At 42.1% G+C, this 22,991-nt stretch overlaps 1 protein-coding gene and 1 pseudogene across 4 annotated transcripts in view; one reads left to right on the top strand and one right to left on the bottom strand.

The window, feature by feature from the left end:
* MAST4 (microtubule associated serine/threonine kinase family member 4) overlaps positions 1–22,991 on the top strand; it is a gene marked incomplete at its 5' end in the record, with an annotated part of 555,822 nt that overhangs the window by 445,119 nt on the left and 87,712 nt on the right. The window lies entirely within an intron of this gene.
* Positions 10,594–10,982, bottom strand: LOC308433486 (mitochondrial pyruvate carrier 2-like; annotated as a pseudogene). The gene has a single exon. The product of its transcript is annotated as a mitochondrial pyruvate carrier 2-like (transcript).

Here is a 22,991-nt window from a genome sequence, read left to right as displayed (position 1 = left end):
TGTTACACAGTCAGACCTATTTGTCCATTAGGAATGTCTTCAGAGGTTGCAAACACAGCAGTATGAAGAAGTAAAGTGTTCAGAGAGATTCAGCCTGGTCCCACTAAAACTGAGCATCGTGCATATGTTGGAATAGCTAGTCATGGTCTAGACCAGCGATTCTCACCTTTCCTAATGCTGCAGTCCTTTAATACAATCCTCATGTTGTGGTGACCCCAACCATAAAATTACTTTGCTGCTACTTCTTAACTGTAATTTCACTACTCTATTTTCCCCCTCCCCAGCCTCAATTTCACTACTTTTATGTACTGTAAAATAAATATCTGATACACTGGATACCTGATATGCAGCTCCTAAAGAGGTCGTGACCTACAGGTTGAGAAACACTGGTCTAGACCACGAAGAGGCAGGAGAGGCAGGAAGTTTGAAGGCCTTATAGATGTGTAAGTAAGAGAAAGCACAGCACTAAAGCTACTCAGTGGAAACAGCTTTCTATTGTATTTCAGTTCTTTGTCTGAAGTGAGGCAGTGGGGAAGGCCACTTTTAGCAGAAAAGTCTGAAAGAGTTTGAATAAACCTCAAGGCCAAGATGTTGAAAATGGCTAAGATTTAGCCAGGGTAGGTAGCGAAGGGATAAAAGAACGAACTCTCTTTTGGAATGTTCATGCCTGACAGATGGTAAAGAAACAGGAAAAGTGGGCACTTTGTGCCCATATATAGTAATTGATTTCTAGCTACACCAGAGGCTCAGTATGCTTGTGAGAAGCTGCCATTAACTTGTATTCTAATACACGGATCCATTTTTATTTCTCTGGAACATGCACTTAATGAGGAGTGAAGTTGGAATTCAAGATGGAAAGTAAATGAACACAAAGAGATGGAAAGGCAGGCGAAGGCTGCAGGTAGAAAGGCTCTGGGCTTTGACTGTCTCTGTGGGATATGGAAGACGATCCGGGCTGTGGAGGTGTGTGGCTCAGGACTGGTCCTGAAGGAGGAGGTAGCCCTGCTTCCATGGCATCCAGTGGAAACTGCAATTTGATACCAATAGAGCCTCAGATGATCTTGGTGTCAAGGCTAAGTGTCGGCTGGTTCCTTGGCTACAGAGGTATTTGCAGTGCAAGATGGGTAGAAAGGAAACTCTGGAATGACATTTTTTCTCTTAATGATTATCAAAGCTGAAAGGTGTGAAAGGGTCTGTGACAGCAGTCGTGCCTGATGACCCAGGCGTAACCCCTGCAACACACATGTAAGAACTGTCACTGTTTCCTCTCTGACCCATTTACCATGCACAAGCATACACATACACACTAAATAAATAAATGTAAACATTAAAAATAACTTTAATGATGATGCAGTGAGAGTGGGAAAAAAATCTCGATATAGTAAGAATGACTGCAGTGCTCAGAGCGCGCTTCTCTGGTTAGCTTCTCCTCCAGAGAAGAGGCAAGTCCACAGGAAGGCCATTAAACTCCAGCAGTGACGCCCTTCACCATTGCTCAGCGTTTCAAGCAGCCTAAACTTTAGTCAGTTTGGAAATGGATAATGAACTATGATCCAGCCACACAGAGAGAACAGATTAACAATCTAACCCTGTACATGTCTACATGGATGAGACTCAAGTATAGTATTGGGAAACAAAGGCAAATTGCAAAAGAATGTTGCTTAACCATCCAACCATTCACACGAAATTAATAATGCTGCTATGGATATTGCTTCATTTACAAACACACGCACATGCGCACAAGTACATGTACTCGTACACACACATCAATATATATGAGACATACGTATGATATTTTTTCTTAATTATTGTTAGTACTAAAAGATGTTTATATATGACATATATATGATGTTATATGTTATATAATAGTTATATCATATATACACACATACACACATGTATGTATGCTTATAGTGGGAGATGGGAGAAAAAAGATATATATTTTTTATTGAAAATATATTTTTTCATGCAGTATTTATGGTTTTCTTTTCCTTATCTCCTCCCAGATCTCCCCCACCCTTTCAACTCCATACCTCCCCATCTTTAGTAAATATGCAGGCAAAAAAAGAAACAAAGAAACAAATGAACCAGAATAAACCAAGCAAAAGCAAGTAAGAAAGCAAAGAAAAAGATCAGAAGGGCATATATGTGTGCACACACATGCAGACACACACAGTATAAAGGCACAACATTAGTAACTGTAGCTGGTATATAAACAAAAGCTAGTAAGGTTAAAAGGGGAAAAAAAAGGCCAAATAAAGCAATATAAGACAAAAAAAGAAAACCCCTCCTAAATCACTATTGGTTCATTTTGTGTTAATCATCTACTGTTGGGCATGGGGCCCTCCTTCCCTTAACACCTAGGGAGACTTCATTAGAGAAACTCATTTTCTTTCACAAGGTCAACTTGAGATAGCTTGTTGGTGAGGGGTGGGAGCAAGTGTCTGTCTTCCTCTCTTGATGCTGGGACATCAGCTGTCTTAGACCTGTGCAGGCCATGAGCAGCTACAGACTTATGAGTTTGTGTGTGTGGCAGTCTTGTGTCTAAAAGACACAGTTTCTGTTGTGTAATTTATCCCTTCTGGCCTTTACAGTCTCTCCACCTCCCCTTCCACATCATTCTCTGAGCTCTGTGGGGAGAGGGTGATGAATTCCCATGTGGAACTAAAGTTTTACTTGATAGTTAGAGATGTCTAGTTGGACATAGTTTTTAGGACTAGTTTTATGATAGTTATTTTAAAGAGGTATGAGGGACATGTATAAGAAACAAAAGAATGAAGCTGTTGCTAATTTTACATAGTTCCAAAGCTATGTGATGAATAAGTATGCAATTATTTCAATTATTACTGTTTATAATTGTGATTTTTTTGCTTTTGTTTTTGATACAAGATCTCACTATGTAGCACTTCACTTGCTGGCCTAGAACCTGCTCTGTGGAGCAGGCTATCCTTGAACTCACAGACCTCTATCTGCTTCTGTCTTCGGAGTGCAGGACTTAAAAGTGTGTGCTACCATGCCCAGCTGGATTTAACATTTTTGTTGTTGTTGTTACATGATCGTCATGTAACATGATACATGGTGTCATGATCGTCGGAGCCTACAGAGGGTCATGCAACAACAGACTCTGTGGGGCCTGGAATTGCATGTATTAAACTGTTCCGTTCTGCTGGGGGGTCTGGCAGCCTTACTAGGTGCTAAGTGAATGATAGATTCTGCTATTCAGTGTAATGCAGTGATTTTAAGTGTGGGACCTTCCTCCTCTCTGTGGTGTTTGATGTCCATTTCCCAACATTTATGAGTCTGTTGATTTGGCTTTTATTGCTTTCATTTTCTTTAGCTCTAGTATTAAGAAGAGAATATGTGGTTAAGACTTTAATGACCCTTTAATTGCTTTTCCCCTTCTGTATTGCCTTAGCTTGATCCCCCAACCCCCCTCCCCTTTTTTTTAATCCACATTGGTTTTAGGATGTAATCTGAGGGCACTGAATAAGGGTCGGTGTGTGGCTCAGGTTCTGAGTGCTTTTTTTTGTTACAGGGACAACAGATTGTTGCTCAGAAGAGTAACATCTGTCAGACCTGTGTGTGTGTGTGTGTGTGTGTGTGTGTGTGTGTGAAATGCATTTGTTGCAATCTGCCAGATCCCTATTTCTATGTAGTTAAAAAGGAAGAAGATGTAAATGAATAGAAAGCCAATCCATCCTGGTGTCCTGCTAGTGTGTACCTTGTCCCTCCTATGGCTTGCCTCTTTTCTCTTGTCACCTGTATTGGATCCAGGGTGCTTGGTGAGGCTGATCAGATGGCACCATGGAAACAGCAGATAGAAAAGCTGCCATCTCTCAGGTCCTAATAACCTAGCATCCAGAGCCACACCTTTGTTTTTCTAAGGGTGGGGAACGTGAGCTGACCACTGGTGTGTGAGTCTTATACATGCATCCAGTGCTGATTGTCCGAGTTAATGGGCTGTGTCAGGAGCGTTCAGCAGAAGAAAGGCATTTGAGTGATGTTTCCAGGAGCCAGAGATTCTGAAAGAACCCAGAATAGGACAGCCATTGAAAAAAAAGAAAGAAAGAAAGAAAAAGTAAAAAATGGCAGGCTCCCAGTCCCAGGAAGGTTCAAAGCATTAAAGCTCATTTAGCACTCCCAGTGGAAGATCCGAGGGTGTATTTCCTGACAGGAAAAAGTCTGTGTAATAAGACAAGTGAAAAGAAATCCAAGTGTGGAATATATATTTGTCTACGAGTAATTGCCCTGATGGCTTTAATGTATAAAGGGCTGGCCTAGATGGTTAGCAAGGGCTGGGTAGGCCAGTAGAAAATGGTGTAAGTGGCTGATCACAGGGGAGGGAGCCCTCAGTAAGACTGGTGTGTAACGTGATTGCCATCCCGGAACAACCTGAGCCAAGAGAGTGGGGTAGTATCATTTACCTGGAGTGGGCTACAGTACCTCATTTGTTAAAGCCAGCAACAGGGAAGATGGGGGAAAAACAGCCCATTTTTCATGCTGCAGATGTTGATCAGTATAGCTGTTAGGTTAGTGGCTTATAGTTTTGTTTAACATGTGAAATGAATTCACCCTTTGACCAAATAAATACATATATGGAAATACCTCCTCCCTATATTCCCTTAGGACAATAGGAAATTATAAATGCTAGCATTGCCCATGATTAATAAGCAGGAAGGTACGTCGTTGTTATTAGTTTTTTACTTAACCTATCATTCAGCAATGGACTTGTATATAATCAGGTATGTAAACCAGCAGAAATGGTAATAAAGGAAATAGTAGGCTTTTATGTAGGGTGCTGGAGAGAAATGCACAAAAAAGTGAGAAATTTTCCATGTAATTTCATCTGTGTGTACATTTGAGTGTATACATGCTTGTGTATACACTTGTGGATTCATGCATATTCATAAGGAATTTTCATGTTGTAATTTCATCTGTGTGCACATTTTAGTATATACAAGGTTGTGTATATACTCTTGTGGATTCATGCATATTCATAAGGAATTTGTGAAAAAGAGAAATTGTAAGCAGTGTTTATTTGCAGGGAATAAGAAAGTTGAGAAATTAGCATATATTACTTCATAATTTTTTTTTTAAAAAAAGCTTTAAGACTAAAACCAAAAAGGAAATAAAATACCTACAGTCATTTTCTGCTGCCATGTGGCTCACAACAGGATGCATTTCTTAATCTGTGGTTTTGTGGAGATGTCTGAACAAGCCTGCTTAGGCTCGTTGCGGGGTATTGTAAACGAAAATGAAGGTGTTGGCTGGGCAGGGCTGCGACCTGAAGTCTGGGAAAGTAAAGCTCGTACAGGTGCAGGCCGACTTAGACCACTGCCGACTTCCGGCTCCAGCCTGCTCCTCTCCTGGGACGCAGCCACAGCTCACCCAGGCGTTGCTTCTCATCTGACTTGTTTGCTGTCAGCCACAGAAAGGTCTTTCCTTGTAGAGACTCATCCAGATAATCTCTGTATTTTAAGGCCACCTGATATGGGGCTTCAATCACAGCTACAGAGTCCGCGGAGTTGTAGCAGCCTGTACTCACATCTGATTGGTTAAGTGGGAGTGCTGTACTCACATCTGATTGGTTACGTAGGGAGTGCTGTACTCACATCTGATTGGTTAAGTAGGGAGTGCTGTACTCACATCTGATTGGTTAAGTGGGAGTGCTGTACTCACATCTGATTGGTTAAGTAGGGAGTGCTGTACTCACATCTGATTGGTTAAGTAGGGAGTGCTGTACTCACATCTGATTGGTTAAGTAGGGAGTGCTGTACTCACATCTGATTGGTTAAGTAGGGAGTGCTGTACTCACATCTGATTGGTTAAGTAGGGAGTGCTGTACTCACATCTGATTGGTTAAGTGGGAGTGCTGTACTCACATCTGATTGGTTAAGTAGGGAGTGCTGTAGTCACATCTGATTGGTTAAGTAGGGAGTGCTGTAGTCACATCTGATTGGTTAAGTAGGGAGTGCTGTACTCACATCTGATTGGATATGTAGAAGTTGAGAAGCCCACCTTGAAAATTCAGCCTTTCCCATCATGTCTTCCATGTCCAGTTTAACTCAGACGTAACTCATGGAGTGGCTCTGAACCCTCAGACCAGATGGAGGCAAGGAGACCCAGAGTGCTAGCTTTTAAGGACTGAGGTGACAGCTCTATTCCTGTTGCCCAGAATCCGTACTCCTTTGTTTGAATTAGTGAACTTGCTGGTGACTCTAATTCACTTTTAAAAGAGTTTCTGAAGGAAAATGTGTATGTCTTTCCAATCAGGCAGCTGAGAATTAATAGTACATCATCGCCATTAGCCCTAAAGATGGAGCCCTGAGCCTCACAGGTCCCGGATGCACCCTTCCACTGTGTTCCAGATCCAGCCTCCAAGCATTTCTTCTTAAGATTTATTTATTTATTATATTTAAGTATAATGTAGCTGTCTTCAGAAACCAGAAGAGGGCATCGGATCTCATTACAGATGGCTGTGAGCCCCATGTGGTTGCTGGGAATTGAACTCAGGACCTCTGCAAGAGCAGTCAGTGCTCTTAACCTCTGACCTGTCTCTCCAGTTCCCTCCAAGCATTTCTAAAGTCAGGGACTATCTTTAAAGTCTCTATCAAATTACAAATACATTGGGGCATGTTTCTTATGTGTAACTTTTATGTGTGATATAGGTACACATATGTTGTTTATGAAGGAATTTCATTTCTCAAAGATTAGGCACCTTATCAGTCAGTTCTGTTTGCTGAGCACAGCTTCCAAGTTGTAACTGAGATAAAAGAGGGTCAAGGAGAGAAAGTCAGAGAAGATTTGCAGTCTGCACACAGTACTAACAGCCAAACATCCTGACTCCCTGGATTCCAGAGGGATAACTATGGACATTTGACGTGAGTACATTCATTTTCACTTCCACATTCACGAGCTCCAGGCTAGGAAAACTCAGACATTATGTAAATATCTAAAGTGACGATGTTTATTGCTGCAGAAAATCATAGAGGTATCTCCTGTTTGGACTGGTTTTTATATCCCCTTTGAGCTGTCCATGAAAACCATAAAAAGCTGTTCGTTATTTAACTCAGCTCTTCCCTGGGCTTCATCGACTCTACCATAACTCATTCATTACATATCACTCTGAATGGGAGGACAGGGGTTAGGCAGGTGTGCCTCTGCTTACACTCTGACTGCAGGGATAAGGAGAGGAAAGCGGCTTCTAAGATAGGCCAGGACAGACAGGATGAAGAAACAATCTGGTATGCCAAAGATGTCTCTTGGATCATCACTGTCTATGCCAACTTCTGTCTTCGACATCAGCAACAAACTTTGTATTAATCCACTGTCCCAAACCTGGAAGATGACTAGGTAGACACTTGGTAAAGTATTACATTTGGGCCTCTAATTATAGCCAAATACTTGGCGGTTCTCTCCTTTTCCTTCTGTGTATTTTTTTTCCGTGGTCGGTCAGTCTGTCTGTATGTCTCTCTCTCTTCTTAGTTTAAATACACTGTGATTTTTTTAAGAACACCATTTGCATGTTTCTATGGGGGGAGATTTTTTTTTTAATTCAGCTAAAATGGGTCGGTGGACAAGGGTTCCTGCCACCAAGTGTGGCCACCTGAGTTTGGTCCCCAGTGGTAGAAGGAGAACACCAACTCCCAGAGTTGTCCTTTCTTCATTACATGGGACAGCACCAACCCTGGTCTTTTGTGGCCTAATCAAAGTGTTCTCCAATTTGCCATTTGTCTTTGTCTATAGTGCTTTTGACTGCTTGGAAGCATCTCATTCCCTGGTTTTTGTTTTTGTTTTATGGAGTACGGTTCAATAGTCTTTTTTATTTTTTTCTGACTTCTTTTATTTTCATTCTTACACGGAATTTTTAACTCGATGTCACATGTAGCACAGGCTGGCTGGAATGTGTAGCCCAGGCTGGCCTTGCGCTCCCTATTCTTCTACCTTCACTTTCCACGTGCTGTGATGGCAGCCAAGGACCATCACGTTCACCGCTAGTTCCGATTCGCTGCCTCTCTGTGTGGCTGACAGATTCTGAGACGGTCTTATAGAGCAAGGTGATGGTTTTTCTGAGTGGACAGTTTTCGAGTCGAGGGGGGGTTTTCTGACTCCTTGCTGAACTTTATAGACTAACGCAGGAAGAGGAGGAGATTGTGAGTGAATCAGACACTTGTACAATGTCCTTTCTGTCGCCTGGTCTTCTGGGGTGGCTATCCACACAGCCATTGCTCAGATGTTCCTGGTACTTGATGACTTCAGCACACTGAGGGGAGGCTATTACTTGTAAATTACCATCGGCTGATCAGTGAACATGGAAATACCTTGAGTACCAGTGGAGATACTGTGAGGGCCGGGACAGCCTGGCGGCTACCAGTACCTTTGTTTCCTTCATTTGGTGATTCCTTCAAAGGCCTGCAGAGGGTTTTGGGGCATGAAATATTATTTACCAAACTGTTTGAAACTACTTTCTAGATCCTTATTAAAGTGTTCACTCAGCAACTCAGTGACCTCCTTTGGCTGCATGGAAGTGCTTGCACAAGATAAATGCTTCAGTGTCTGTATTCCTTTGCATTTGGGGAACAGGCAGTGTGAGACTCTACACCCCAGAGCCACTGCAAATTGACTATTGCTTACGCCCAGCAGACAGTTTCTTAGTACCCTATTTAGTTACTTTAAAAAAAAATCTGTATCTAATTTTTGGCTCCAGGGGAATATTTATTTCTGCATTTACATTAGCTATGTGTGAGTGTGGGCACATTCATTCCATAGTGCATCTGTGCAGAAGAGGGGAGTGAGAGAGTTTGAGTGGATTCTAGGCATCACGTTCAAGTGACCAGGCTCACGATGCACATGCTTTTACCCACCAGGCCATCCCTGCAGCCATCCAGAGGCATTTGATATATTTTCATGCGTCATCATTAAACTATAAAACCCAGTCTGCAATCCGGGGTACCCTGAGGTCCTTCCTATAGGGTTTCATTTAACATTGCTTAAATAAGCAAACCATATGACTGTAGCCAGTTGGTTCTTCTTTTAAATTTTTCAATTTATTTTTATTTTATGTGTGTGTTTGCTTGGATGCATGTTTGTGCACCTAAGTATATGTATGCATGCCTGAATACATGTTACATATGCCTAATGCCCTAAGAGACCAGAAGAGCGTACTAGGTCCTCCAGATCAGGCGTTACAGATGTTTGCGAATTACCTTTTGGATGATGAGAAAAGCAAGTGCTCTTAACCTTTAACAATTCTCTCAAGCTTCAGTCGCTTTCTTATTTAAGCTACTAGTGGATCCCCTTGGACACATTTAATATCATCAAGCATTCAGCAGGTCCCCCAAAAGACTCCTGAATTTGGGACTGATCTGAAGGTTATATTGTTTGGCAATGGCCCCCTTCTTTATTTCAAGTGTTTTATCAATTCATTTCTCTTGGCTTGTGGGAAAGGCCACCTTCCACCCATGCTGCCCTCAGTCTTGTTTTGTTTTGTTGTTAATCCTCAGCCTTTGTGCAATGGCATTTGTTGAGTTGAGCAATGACATATGCCCTTCCTGCTTAAGGAAAAAAATGATAAAATCAGATGGACTGACGTCAGTCCATCTGTTTTCCCTGTTTTGATACTTTTGTGTTGTGTGTACAAACCCAAACCATTATTCCTTTTAATTCCTTAGGCAGATCCTTGGCCCTGTGACCTCCCTTCTTCAGTTTGGTTCTCTGAGCAAGCCATGGTGTTTATGTACCATCCAGCCCTAGTAATAATCTCATGACTAACATTCTTCAGATGCCCTTAATCTGAGTAGAGTAATGTAACCATGATGGCATTTGTCTTAGCTGTCATTCCCTTGTAAATTATAAAGCTACATGATGTTTACTGCAAAATTGTGTTTTCAGTTCTCCTGTGCCATCAAAAGTGGTTGGTTGGTGGGTTGGTTGGTTGGTTGGCTGGCTGGCTGGCTGGCTGGTTGGTTGGTTGGTTGGCTGGTTGGTTGGTTGGCTGGCTGGCTGGCTGGCTGGCTGGCTGGCTGGCTGGTTGGTTGGTTGGCTGGTTGGTTGGCTGGCTGGCTGGTTGGTTGGTTGGTTGGCTGGTTGGTTGGCTGGCTGGCTGGTTGGTTGGTTGGCTGGTTGGTTGGCTGGCTGGCTGGTTGGTTGGTTGGTTGGTTGGTTCTTTCTGCTTTGGGGTGCTTGTTGATTTTTTTTAAATTAGAATTTTAGTGTCTTTCTCTTTCTCACCCTCTTTCCTTCTCTGTGTGTGTATGTATGTGCATACACATGCACACCCACATGAGCAGACATGTAGATACACACGTATTTATTAGCTCTAAAACCCTATTTTTTTTTAACGTCTGACCAAGTGCATTTATTGTGGACAAGTGGTAGAAAACAATGTTGGTGCCACCCACAAGTAAGTCCCTGAGGCATATGTAGAGACTGTTACTAAAAGTTTGCTTTATTGTTTTGTGAAGTCAACTACTAGCTATTAATCACAGTTAGATTTTGTTTTTGTTCTTTTCAAATGTTATCAGAATAGTTAGCTTCACCTTATCAGTAATCAGATGCACTAGGTTCCAAGGTTTCTGTCCACATCTAGAATGTTCAGGTGATGAGGAACTCTTGCTGAATTCCTTTAGATTTGAGTTCTTGATTTTATCTCCAAATCTGAAACAGCCGAGAGGCTCCTGATGACCCCATAAAGAAATTAACAGTGAACAAACTCCAATTTTTTAGTATAATTACAAGTGGGTACTTTGACCAAATAAACCCTGTAGCCATCAGCATAGTGGATTGAGCTGTGCTGAGTTTCTCTGCAGGTCTGGCCATGTGAGCTAATCCAGCTTTCATTATCAGAGCCCAGGGTGGAAAACTGTTCTGGGGCCTGCCGGGTGGTTGTATAGTGGCCTCAATTTCTTTGGCAGTAACAACTCCACTTTATCTATGAGTCAGTGGTAGGCGGCCTGTAGGCCTCGGGCGCCGGCAGCTGCCATCTTGGCAGCCTAGGGACCCACAGCAACTGGGTGGGAGCGCCACTGTGTCCACAAGGAAGGGTGGCTTGTCACTTTCTCTCTACAGCATTAGGTGTCTGCCTCTGCCCTAGGGCGCCCTTCCATGCCTCTGCCAGCTTGAGGTGAAGCACCCAGAGCCCTATTTGGGTCTTAGTAACATACTTTCAAGTTGAAACTGATGGTCCTTGGTAAAAGAGCAGCTGTAGAGAAAGAGAGTTGCTTAGACATGGCTGCCAGATGTCTTGCTGAGTGTATGAAGCGGTATACACAGTGGTCCCCGTGATGAAGGAAAGAAAGCAGGCTGTGTAGTAAGAAAGCATTTGGCTTGCTAACTCGTAGTTGACAGGCCTATGAGACAGCTAAGTGTTCTGTAGATCTGTGCCCGAGAGTCTGAGTCTATGTTATTAGTATCAGCTTGGAAGTCATTTTCTTAGATAGTAGATAAAACCTTGAGAGGCCAAGAAATCCCTAAGGAGAGAGTTTGAAATGGGAAAACAGCCTGTGCTAGGCTTCCTGGGTAGAGGTCTTGAGAGACAAATGGCTGTGGGAAGGCTGAAAAGCAAGAAACAAAAGGACTGTGTAGCAATATAGAATGCAAAAAAAAAAAAAAAAGGCTAAGGAGAAGAGTGGATGGAGTCAGACGCTTCCCAGAGTTTGCTGGATAAACGCTTCATATATAAACAGGTTTGCAGCTTGGAAGTCTTAAGACAAAAATGTAGCATTTTTCTGTTGTAAAGTGAAATTTGGCTTCCCCTAAGCAAGCAGTCTTCCCAGATGTTGAATTCCACACCAAGCCCCACAGAGCACTCTATCTATCTATCTATCTATCTGTCTGTCTGTCTGTCTATCTATCTATCTATCATCCATCTATCTGAGATAGGGTAGCTCTGGCTGTTCCGGGACTCATTTTGAAAGAGGTCTTAGCAAACTTCTCCTTTGTTCACAGTGTAACCTCTCACCCTTGTTAAAAGGCCTGTTGCCTTCCAAAGACTTCAATAATTTAGTTGTTAAGGTGATACTCAGCTACAACTTTCCAAATCCAATCAGAAGTCAGACAGGGCAAAGCACCTCACCTAACTAAGGATAGCTGATACTGTATATTCTTGTAAACTTTACAAATTGTAGTGGAGAAGGATTTTTGGGGATGGGGTAGGGACAAAGTCTCATTGTATAGGTCAAGGTGACTGCTATATAGGTCAAGGTGACTCACTATGTAGCATGGCTGACTTTGAACTAGGGCGATCCTCCTGCTTCAGCCTCTCTGTACTAAATCTAGACATGCATCAGCATGCCAAGCTTAGGGAAGCATTCTTGAAAAGGTAGAGCCTCAAAATACCAAGTTTGGGCTGGGGAGATAGCTTAGCAGGTAAAAGTCTTGCTTCAGAAGCCTGGCAAATGCCACAGCAGAGAGGATGTGTCATCCCAGAAATCCTACATTAAGATAGAAGGTACAAATTCGAGAAGTGGCCCAAGGTTCCTGCTTAAGCTTGCTGGAGTATGCAGGGGTAGACCCGAGAGGCCCTGTTCAACAAAGTGGAAGACAAGAACCAACTCACCAAAAGGTATCATTTGATCTACATACAAACACTGTGACAAACGCTTACACACACGCGCGCACACACACACCACACCACATCACACCACACGGGGTCGAAGGGGTTCTGGGAAGGAGGAAGGGAGAGAGAGAGAGAAGAGAAAAAAAAATTTAAGGTCAATTTTCTTGAAGGGATAGTGTTAGGAAAAGTATCATCTCAGCATCCTCAAGACCAAGTTCTCAGCACAAAGATTTATATGCCCCAGAGGACAGAGGGCATGGAATAGGAAACACAGGCAGAAGATAGAGGACAGAGAAGGGAATAGGAACAGGGGAGAGGGGTAGGGTATTTGTACCATAGGACAAAGGACTGCCTCTGGATAAGAGGAAACAGATATGACACACAACAAAATGGCAGCTTATAAAGGTAAAGGGAATTAACCCACACTAAGATGAGGTGTTTAATTTTAATAGGCATGTTAATTAAGTGAGCCAAAAGGGGGCTCTGGATTGCTAGACTTACGTACTTTGACAGGTGGACCTTGGTAGGTAGCCTGAGGAGGAGGAAGTGGGCAAATAAGGGAACAGACCTTGGTGGCTAGCTTTAGGGATGTAATGGGTTGTTGTTGTTGTTTTGTCTGTCTGTTGTCTGTCTGTCTGTCTGCCTGCCTACCTACCTATCTATCCATCTATCTATCTACCTATCTGTCTGTCTGTCTATCTATCACTTGAGACAGGGTAGCTCTGTCTATCATGGGATTCATTTTGAAAGAGATATGTCTTTAATTTCGAGTTTTGCAAAATATTACAATTGGAAATTAAAATTATTTAGTAAGTGACATTGGATTAAGTTCAGTACACCAAATAATAGGTATAACTTTATTTTCTAAGTTCCTGCAAGTTTAGCAATTCATATTTGGGGAACTAGGCTCTTCTGATGTATAAGTTTGTCATGAGAATCACCTCCTGACATGGCTGCTGCGTGTCTTCTCTATGGAAACAGTGCTTGCTGGCGAAGGAAAAGATGAACTTAAAATCCTTTCAGTTGGCCTCCCTTCTCACCCTTGCAGTTTGTTTTCAGACACACTGGCTGCAGAGCAGGCAGCTTTGCTCCTGTCACAGTGAGTGACTCTTGGTGGCTCTGGCTCTTGGGTTCCTACCTCACCCTTCATCTGAACCTCAAGCTGTCCCAGAAGTTGCTCAGGAATCTGCAGCTGTATGCAATGCAGACTGTCCTCAGTGAGAGTCTGAGAACTAGGCAACAGCCACATTAACTGCCCCATAAAGATCAAGTCTATAGAGGTCAAAGAACTTGACATGAAGGCTCCACTTATTGAGGGGCATGCCCAGGGACTTGCATGACCCTGTTTCCAGAAGGCCACAGGCTCTGTACAACCAAAGTGCTCATACCTATACTTGCTGAGCACAGATGTGTGTAGGTCTGTACTTTAAATTCAAGTGCACGTGTTAACAAACCTTTTTCTTCTCCTGGCATATTTAAATATCATATAGAGCACAGCCATCTCTGACTTTGAACTCACTCACTCTGGCGTAATTGCAATTCCAACTTTAACGATGCTTTAATGCAGAATTTTGAGTTGGCCACAGCAGCGTGTGGATACCACTCCACAAAAGCCATGTAAATTGCAGGCTTTTCAAAGTCTCAGCTTTTATGTTAAGGAGCAACACTGGTAATTACAGAGCTGGTGATGAAATGTTCAAGTAGCTCAGCTCAGAGGTGGGAACCGTATGTAGTTTAGAGGTCAGATGCTGGCAAGAGGAGCAGACACACCCCTTCGATGGAGTTGGGAGCAGGTTTGGGTTTTCTTCAACTGGAGAGGAGACAGGTGAAGGAAGGTCTCATAAGGGAGAAATAACCTTTGCTTTACAAATATTTGAAATATTTAGGTATGTTTGCTGAACTTTTAAAAGAACTGTTTTCTGTTTCCAAAAACTGTTCATGCTCATTATAGAAAGTTATTAAATACACAGAGTATAAAACCTGTCAAAATCTTAATTGCCACTCAGATGAACTATTTAACATTTGGGGCAAATATATTGTATATATTTGCATATACAAATATGTGTGTTTGTGTATATACCTATTACAACATCTATGCATATATATACTTATTACACAGAAGTGTGAGATCATAGATACAATCTTGTATTTGTCTGGATTGTTATTTTTGCAATTTTTCCATTTCATTATATGTCCTTAATATTCTGTTTTATGAATGTTCCATAACAGTTCAACTCTTTCTAGAATTTTCTGTTCCTATAGGAAACATTATGATGGATACATAGCTCATAAATGTTTATGATCAACAGTTAGCTAGTTTGTTGTCTTCCTCTGGGACAGCATCATTTCAAGTGCTAGGCTTGGCAATAGTGTTCCTGGGTGAATATACTTGCTGCCAAGCTTTACAACCTGAGTTTGATTCTTGGGACCTGCAACTTGTCCTCCGACCTCCACATGTATGCCCTGGCATGTGATTCTCTCTTCCATCCCCAGATAAAGTATAAATATAATAAAAAATGAAAAACCATAAACTTACGACCTTTTATTATCTTGTTCATGATATTGGGGGAAGTCCTTATTGTCTTAAATTTTTTTTTCAGGCTCTAGAAGCTAGAAATTGCATCTACAGAAAATGTTCTTGAAGGTCTGCAGCAGATGACATTTAATAAGCATCAGGAATGTGCTATGGGGCACCAAAGTAACTTGACGCCTCTCTCTGCTCTTCCTAAGTGTGTTCTCTGTAACTGAAACAATTGCTGGTTGTAGGAACTGGGTGCCTAGTGACATCACAGCATCTAGTGGTAGAGGAATGAAGAAGACAGGTGTTTCAGGAAGTTGCAGGGCTGTCTTCTTCCCAGGAACTGAGGATGGCACTATCCAGTAGAAACCTCCAGCTGCCATGTAACTACAGTGGGCTACTACCACATAACCTCTTACTCTAGGATTGCTCTTCAGTGCCAGCACACTTAAGGCTGTAGGTGACAGATGGCCGACCAGGGGGTAAGGAAGCTGTATCTTCCATGTACAGCAGCACTACACTGGGTCTCTCATGGGGGTTCTCCTGAAGGCCTCTTCATCCACTCACTGGGACTGATAAAGCCCTCAGGCCTGCTCCTCACTGTGTACAGGTGACCACTTTAAAAGTACTATGAAGTACAACAGAGTGAAGTTTTAAGAAACTTTTGAAGAATTGCCTTGAACCACTTGAGGTCATGACGCAGAAACCATGTGTAATGGAGAGGTGAAGTAGAGCTCTATTGGAGTCTGCATCGCCAATGGGATGTAGGCTCCATGAGCTGTTTCCACAGGGACACTCACGTAAGTTGCCCATGAAGGTTTTGTGTTGTCCTGCCTTTGGTGGTCTTTTGGCTAAGGCACCTTTTCTCCATCCACCTGGTAGGGAATAGAAGGCATTAAGTTTGGCCCCAGTGGGTCAATCAGTAGTTGCAGACAGGCTGCCCGTGTGAGAGTTTTGCTTCATCTTTCCTCACCTTGTATTTGTTTTCACTCAGAGAAGCTCAGTCTGTCACATTTTGTACTCAGAATAATTTTTTGTCTGAAGGAAAGATTTGGTTATGTGTGCATGTGTGTGGAAAACTGTGGATCCTTCTCTGCAATGTCCTCTGTACTAGTAGGAAACCACGGATACAGATGCACCCAAGGATTTCTCTAGGAACAGACAGACTGATGTGTTTCATGTTTGGGAAGTAGATGTTGTGGCCATAACTTATGGACTAGGCTTACTTTTTCCCTTTTGATTTAAAACTAATATGCTAATATTCTTAAAGTCTTTCCCATAGTCTTCCCACAATCAATATGATTTTGAACAGTTCACTCTTCACACTTGGCCTTAATTTGTTTGTTTGTTTGTTTGTGTGTGTGTTTTTATACTAAATGAGGTGATTGGGTTGTGTATATTTTTCTAAAATTATTTAAAATATTTCTTTAAAGCTGCATTTTGAAGTTTCAGTGTTTTGTCCTCAATGATTTTTAAACAAACTTTATTATAAAACACTTGAAAAATAAATGTAGCCATTGAATACCACAATTATGCATAGCCAAGAGCTTATACAATCTTGTGAATTTATGTACAGTTAGAACTGGCATTTGAAAGGGAAGGTAGGTAGCCCCCCATTTTTTTTTATACTTTAAGTATGAAATGTATTTTATACACTTATCCAGCATCAACTTTTAAAAAGTGTTCTTGGTGTTGATGTATTTTGGCTTTGTATTCTTCCTGAAGACCTGATTTTTGCATCTTAGTGTCTGATGACAATTGAGGCCTAAAATGAAGGGCTCGGCCGGGCACGGTGGCCCGCACCTTCATTCCCAGCACTTGGGAGACAGGGGCAGGCAGATCTCTGAGTTTGTGGCTTGTTCCACAGAGTGACTTCTAGGACAGCCAGTTCCAAAGAACTCACAGTGTACTGTTTTCTTTGAACTCATGATTTTAGTAAAGTGAGTGTCAAGGTATACTTTGTAAACCTTTTAAGATAGTAATTTTCCAGTATAAAAAGCAGCAATGATTTCCTCATATGTCTTAAATGAAAAAAAGAAAAAAGAAAAAATCCTGCACGGTTCAGAGTAGGAAAATTACAGGCTTAAAACTACATTTTAAAATCTATGTGTGAACAGTTAGTGGAACACTGTAAGACTAACTGGGCTCTATCTCAAGAATGCTGACTAACCATGAACAATATTAAAACATAGCAATGGGTCAATGTTCATGTAAGTAGATGTTGCAGAAGTACCTGATAAAATTCACCATTTATTTCCACTAAAAGTCCTTTAAAAATGAGAAGAAATAAGAGAATTTCATAATTCACTAAACCATCTAATTTAGACTACTGGCCATTATCTTATTCTGGCAAAACACTACAAGCATTTTATGAAAATCCTCTTTAGTGCCTAACTTCATTCTAGAAGTTCTTCACAACCAAATAATACACAAAATGGAATTGAAATGTTCAGTCCAAAATATAAAGTTATTATGTTCATATGATATAAATAATCTAGATAGTACAAGAGAACTAAGTGGGTATGTGTTAATCTTGTGATGAGGTCAGCTATGTACAAGATAGTTAGGCAGAAATTGTGGTTGTATATTACCATGTAGAACCAGTTCAAATAATTATAGTTGAAATGAATGAACGTATGACAGAACTTTGTGTTCTTTCCCATACCCTCCTACCACATAGCCTCAAAGAGCAGGAAGTATGCTTCATAAAAATCAGAAGGAGTCTTGAAAGGGATTGCAGTGAAAATTAGAAACAGGAATCAAAGCCAGAACCTTATCTGAAATCTGAGTTTTCTTTAATAATGGCATACCGTCCTCATTGAAGAAAAGGATAAGTGTTGTGAGACTTCGCATCAGAGCTCATGAGCACGTGTACGTGTATGTCTAACTCTGTTACCATCCCTGAAAACACACATGTTGAAGGAGATGCAGAATATTCAGGAACACCAGAGTGAGTAGTGGAGGCTGTGCAAGCTGGAAGACCCCCAGACTCTGAGGGGACTATGCCGTGTGCAGAGGGAGCCACAGCTTCCGCTGTTCAGGGCTCTGAGTTCTAGAAACTCACAGTGATGTTCCCCAAAGGAAACCTCCCCTGAGTTCTAGAAACTAACAGTGATGTTCCCCAAAGGAAACCTCTTCTTGCTTTGGTTTTTGTTTGCTTGGTTTTTGAGAGAGGGTTTCCCTGTGTGGCCCTGGACTATCCTGGACTTCACTCTGTAGACCAGGCTGGCAGACTGGCTTCTAACTCACAGAGATCCTCCTGCCTCTCCCTTCCAAGTGCTGAGATATTAAACATGTGCACCACCCCCCCCCCCCACCAAGGGAAACTTCTACCAGTCTTCTGCTACCAAAGTAGATCCCTCTGGCAGAGCCTCATACAGCCTTCTGAGGCTCCAAAGCTGGACACACCTGTGCCTGTCATCTGTCAGCGTGGGTGATGACATCAACCTATGGAAGACAGGACTCAAGCAAGGCTGGGAACTCCTCCCTTACTACAGTGGCGCGTGCCAGCGGACAGGATCAAGGGAAACCTGGAGAGAGAGTTAGCCGGATGAACTTGCCTAAGATTAGCAAATAGGGAGCTCCCTATACAGTGATACACAGAAGAGTTTTCATGTAACTTGAATTTACCTGTAAATGTTAAACCGGAAATACAAAAGTTAGTATGTAGAACATTTACTGCACAAAGTCTTTAGTGTGTAGTATAAACTATACAGTTGCACACTTTCTCCTGTAAGAGAGAGATAATTCCTGAGCACGATAAACTAGGGAAAAGTGTCTGTATGGGAAATATTGACGATATTAATACATTAAGAGTTTAGGGGCTAGAGCAGTGGTCCTCAGTCTTCCTAATGCTACAACCCTTTAATAAGTTCCTCGTGTCATGGTGACCCTAGCCATACAACCTGGCTGCTACTTGATAACTGTAATTTCGCTACTGATATGAGCTGTAATGTAAGTGTGTGTTCCTTGGTCTTAGGCGACCCCTCTGAAGCACAGGTTGAGAAGTCTGTGCCAGCAGGATTGCTCAGCGGTGAGGAGTCTATCCTGCTCTGCAGAAGACCTGGGTTTTGTTTCCAGAACCCATGTCGGTGCCGCGAAATCACTTAGGACTTGAGCTCTAGGGGACCTCAAGCTTCCGGCCTCCATGACATTCATGTGCCCATTGACCCACCACACATATCCACATACATATAATTTGTGGAAGATTACATACATCTTAAATAGATTCTGTAAGTTTAAAAACACCACAAATAAAAGGAAGGCATTCACACATAACTGAGGAAATATCAGTGACTGCTGTAATGGGAAGGCAGTCTTGATAACCTCTGAGACTCGTTAAAATGAATTTCTGAGACCTTCCAGAACCCTACTAAGTAAATGCACAAGGGGCCTGAAGAGAGACCCCAGAAGAGGAAAGAGAAATCTCACTAATCAATAAATGTAAATCAAAACGATGAGCTGGTAATAATCACTTTTAATGGCGGTATAGCCACATGAATTTCTTACGCATTGATGTCAGTTTGGTCATTTGTGACCTTTATAACAAGAAAAGAGTTCCCAGCACTTGAACTATTGTCTGCATTTTAGGCAGTGTAATACAGGGAAATGGTGCGGAAGGACTGAAACGCCACACTTCAGGATATTATTGCAGAGTGAGTTCTACTGCTGCAGTACTGAAGTTAACCTATGCATCGGGACGAGAAGAGGGATGAGTACATTCTGTACAGTGAGACAGTTTGTACCTGTGAAACTCATCACTTGGGGGTAGAAAGTGCCCTTAGCATGTAAGTCCCAGACGAAGTCCATAGCGCCCAGAAAAAAAAAATTGGTAAATTTCTTATGGTATTAGAAGAATAATAATCATAAAAAGCAGAGCACAAAAATATGGCTCATAACCCAATTCAAATATGTTTGGACATGAATATTTACACTATCAAAAGCGGGTTAGTAAAAAATTACAAAATATATTAAAAGGATAAGTTTTCCACTCTTATTAGTTAACACCTTTTTGAAGTCCTCGATCATGGCTGTGTGTTACCTTTCCCATCCCACTTTGAAAGGTTACTTTAAAAGTGAGCAGTTCCTTTAGATGGGTTTTAAGTGTTTTAGCAGAAAAATCCCATGAGTGCTTGCTTCCCCTCTCACCATCTGCCTCCTGCTTAGCAGGTAAGAGTTTTATGGGTGGCATTTCCAGGATCAGGAGCAATGCTGAGCTTCCCCCTCAGTCCCGGTTTTCTTTAGTCAGCCCCTTGGTGGGCAGACGTCAGTGCCTTTCATGTGCCGTCCACTCCGAGCACACATCTGCTGCAGGGCGGTGTGTCTCAGCCGGGGCCGGAATGGTTTTCATGACATCTATTGCCGAATAAAAATTTCTTTTTGTTTTAGGTGAGTTGACTGCTCTTGAAAGTATCACAAAAATTAATAAAACCATTTTATTTACTTTATCTTTTTAGTCAAAATGTTCTGTAAATCTTTTTCAGTGTTTGTTGTATGCATATGTTAGACAGTAACATAGTTATTCAGGAGCCAATAACCCAAGCACTTGAGAGGCGGGGGCAGGATGATTTCTACTGAACCTAGTGACAGCTACATGGAAAAATTATGTCATTAAATAAATGCACACATGCATTCAGGTATTTATATATGTTAACCAAAAATAAGGTGCTTAAACACTCCTGATTAAATTTGTTCTTTGTAAAGATTACCAGCTTGTAAATCTCCTGAGCTAAAGAGAAAGGTTGAAATTTTGTTTTTCAGCCAGTAGGTATCATAAAATGTAATCGCTAACCCCCGACTTAGGAATTATCCATTTTACAGCTGATAGCACATTTTAAATACAGGGTTTTAAAATCACACCATGATATTATTAACTAACATAACATTTGAAGTTTCTTACTTTGAAATTGTGGCTTAATTAATAACCAAATGTACATGTTGTTATTCATTATCTTTATTATCTGTCTTTGAAAAACAGTCATCAAGTCCTTTTCAAACACCCTGGGAAGCTAGTTCAGATTTAATGTTGCCCTAGATGAATTGGTGGTAGCGCAACACTAGAGCTTCATACCTGGTGTTCCTAATGCTCTCCCAGAGACCCACTATCATCTCCCTGTGGCTAAATCCACTGCCTGCACCTGTACGTGTGTGCGTGTGTGCTCTCAAGCACACGCACACACACTCATACACACATGCACATGCACACTCACACACAGGACTCAGACTAAGCATCCTGCACATTTAGCTACCAGGAAGTTTCTTCCCCTGCATCTCCATGCTGGCACTCTGCGTGAGTGGCAGAATCACTTGCCCTGTCAATCCACTTTCTCACGAGTGGGTGTGCACTGATCTTCCTACAGCCTTATCTTTAGCTGAGACCTTTCTCCTCAAGACAGCTGCTTGTCTCTGTTTAGTGGCTTTCTCCATCTGTGCCCCACCAGCATCTCAGCTCCAAGGGCTGCCCAGTACCTATCCCAGAGTCTGTTTCCTCTCTTCCTGCCATTAGCAACCAAGTCCAGTCACCAATTCTCATTAGAATTCTGTTTCTCTCACTTTTGTGTCATGCAGCTCAGGCTGACCTTGAACTCCTGATTCTTCTGCCTCCATCTACCAAGGGCTAGCATTATTCATGTATGCTACCATACCTAACTTCTTCAGAGATCACTTACTGCGACCTTCCTTCCAGAAGTGCATTTTAGACATAGACTCCCTGTCTAGAGCCAAAGCCATTGATTCGGAACTTCTAGAAGAGATATAAACTTGGGATTCCTCTTCGGTTTGTTCTCGTTTCCTATGCCCCACTGACATTCACTCTTCTACCTTGAAGCTACATTAAAAGGAAACAATCAATTAAAACCAAACAGGAACTTTATTATGTCTTTGAACTAAAGCAGAATAGTCATGATTATGACACACGGTGGCGTGGTTCCCATAGGGGTTTTCAGAACCATACCTGCAGCAGGAGCTAGCTACTTAGACATATGGACTCCCTGAGTGCCACCGGGATTTAGGACAGGAGTGTGGGGGTGCTTATCCATCTGGGTGACAGTGCTGCATCTGCAGTGGGTGTGTTTCTCCATCATGGGGCCTAAATCCTGGCATACATCAGAATCAATAGTGGAGCTTAAAAGACCCAGGCCCCAGACCAATTAAATGAGAAACTCCAGGTGTCTGACCTGGCATCGGTGTGTATCTTTTAAAAGGTTCTCTAGAGAATTTGCACACGCTGTAAGGCTGGAGGACAATTTAAGCTGGAAAATTTACCTTTTTCTTAAAGCAGAATCTAAAACAGCTATGGAAAACTTGAATGTACACCGAAATCACCTGGGAAGCCTTAAAAATGACTGATGGCCACAGGCTACCCCCTCCCCATTCTCATTTAATTGGTTTACAGTGTGGCTTGGGCTTTGGGGTATCCCAGGATCCCCAGGCTATTTTAATGTGAAGCCAAGGTTAAAGATCACCATTCAAAGGCTAACATTCTGGAGGTCTGGTGCACATAAGAACCTCCCGGAGTCCTTGATAAAATAGGAGTTTCAGCCAGGTGAAGAATCTCCTGGAATTTGGCCCTGAGGACTTTCCAGGTGGCCTCATCTTCATCTGTCATCCCTTCACCCCCCTTGCCTGACTTGGTGTTGGACAACTGTGACACTTAACCATTTCACATTCCTCAGTACATCCTGCAGTGTGTGTGTGTGTGTGTGTGTGTGTGTGTGTGTGTGTGTGTGTGTGTGTGTCAGTGTCAGGACCTCACTATGTAGCCCTGGCCAGCCTGAAACTCACCACATAGACCAGGCTTCCAGCTCCCTATTTTCCAAGTGTTGGGAATAACAGTATGTGCAAACATGCTTGGTTTTTAAATATGTTTTTAAAGGAACCATAAAAATCTAAGGAGACGGTATGAATGCATTTAGGGAA

This window comes from Micromys minutus, assembly GCF_963924665.1.
Source record: "Micromys minutus genome assembly, chromosome: 20".
Taxonomy (NCBI): Eukaryota; Metazoa; Chordata; class Mammalia; order Rodentia; family Muridae; genus Micromys; species Micromys minutus.
The sequence above is the reverse complement of the archived record's forward strand: the minus strand, read 5'-3'. Positions and strand labels throughout refer to the sequence as shown.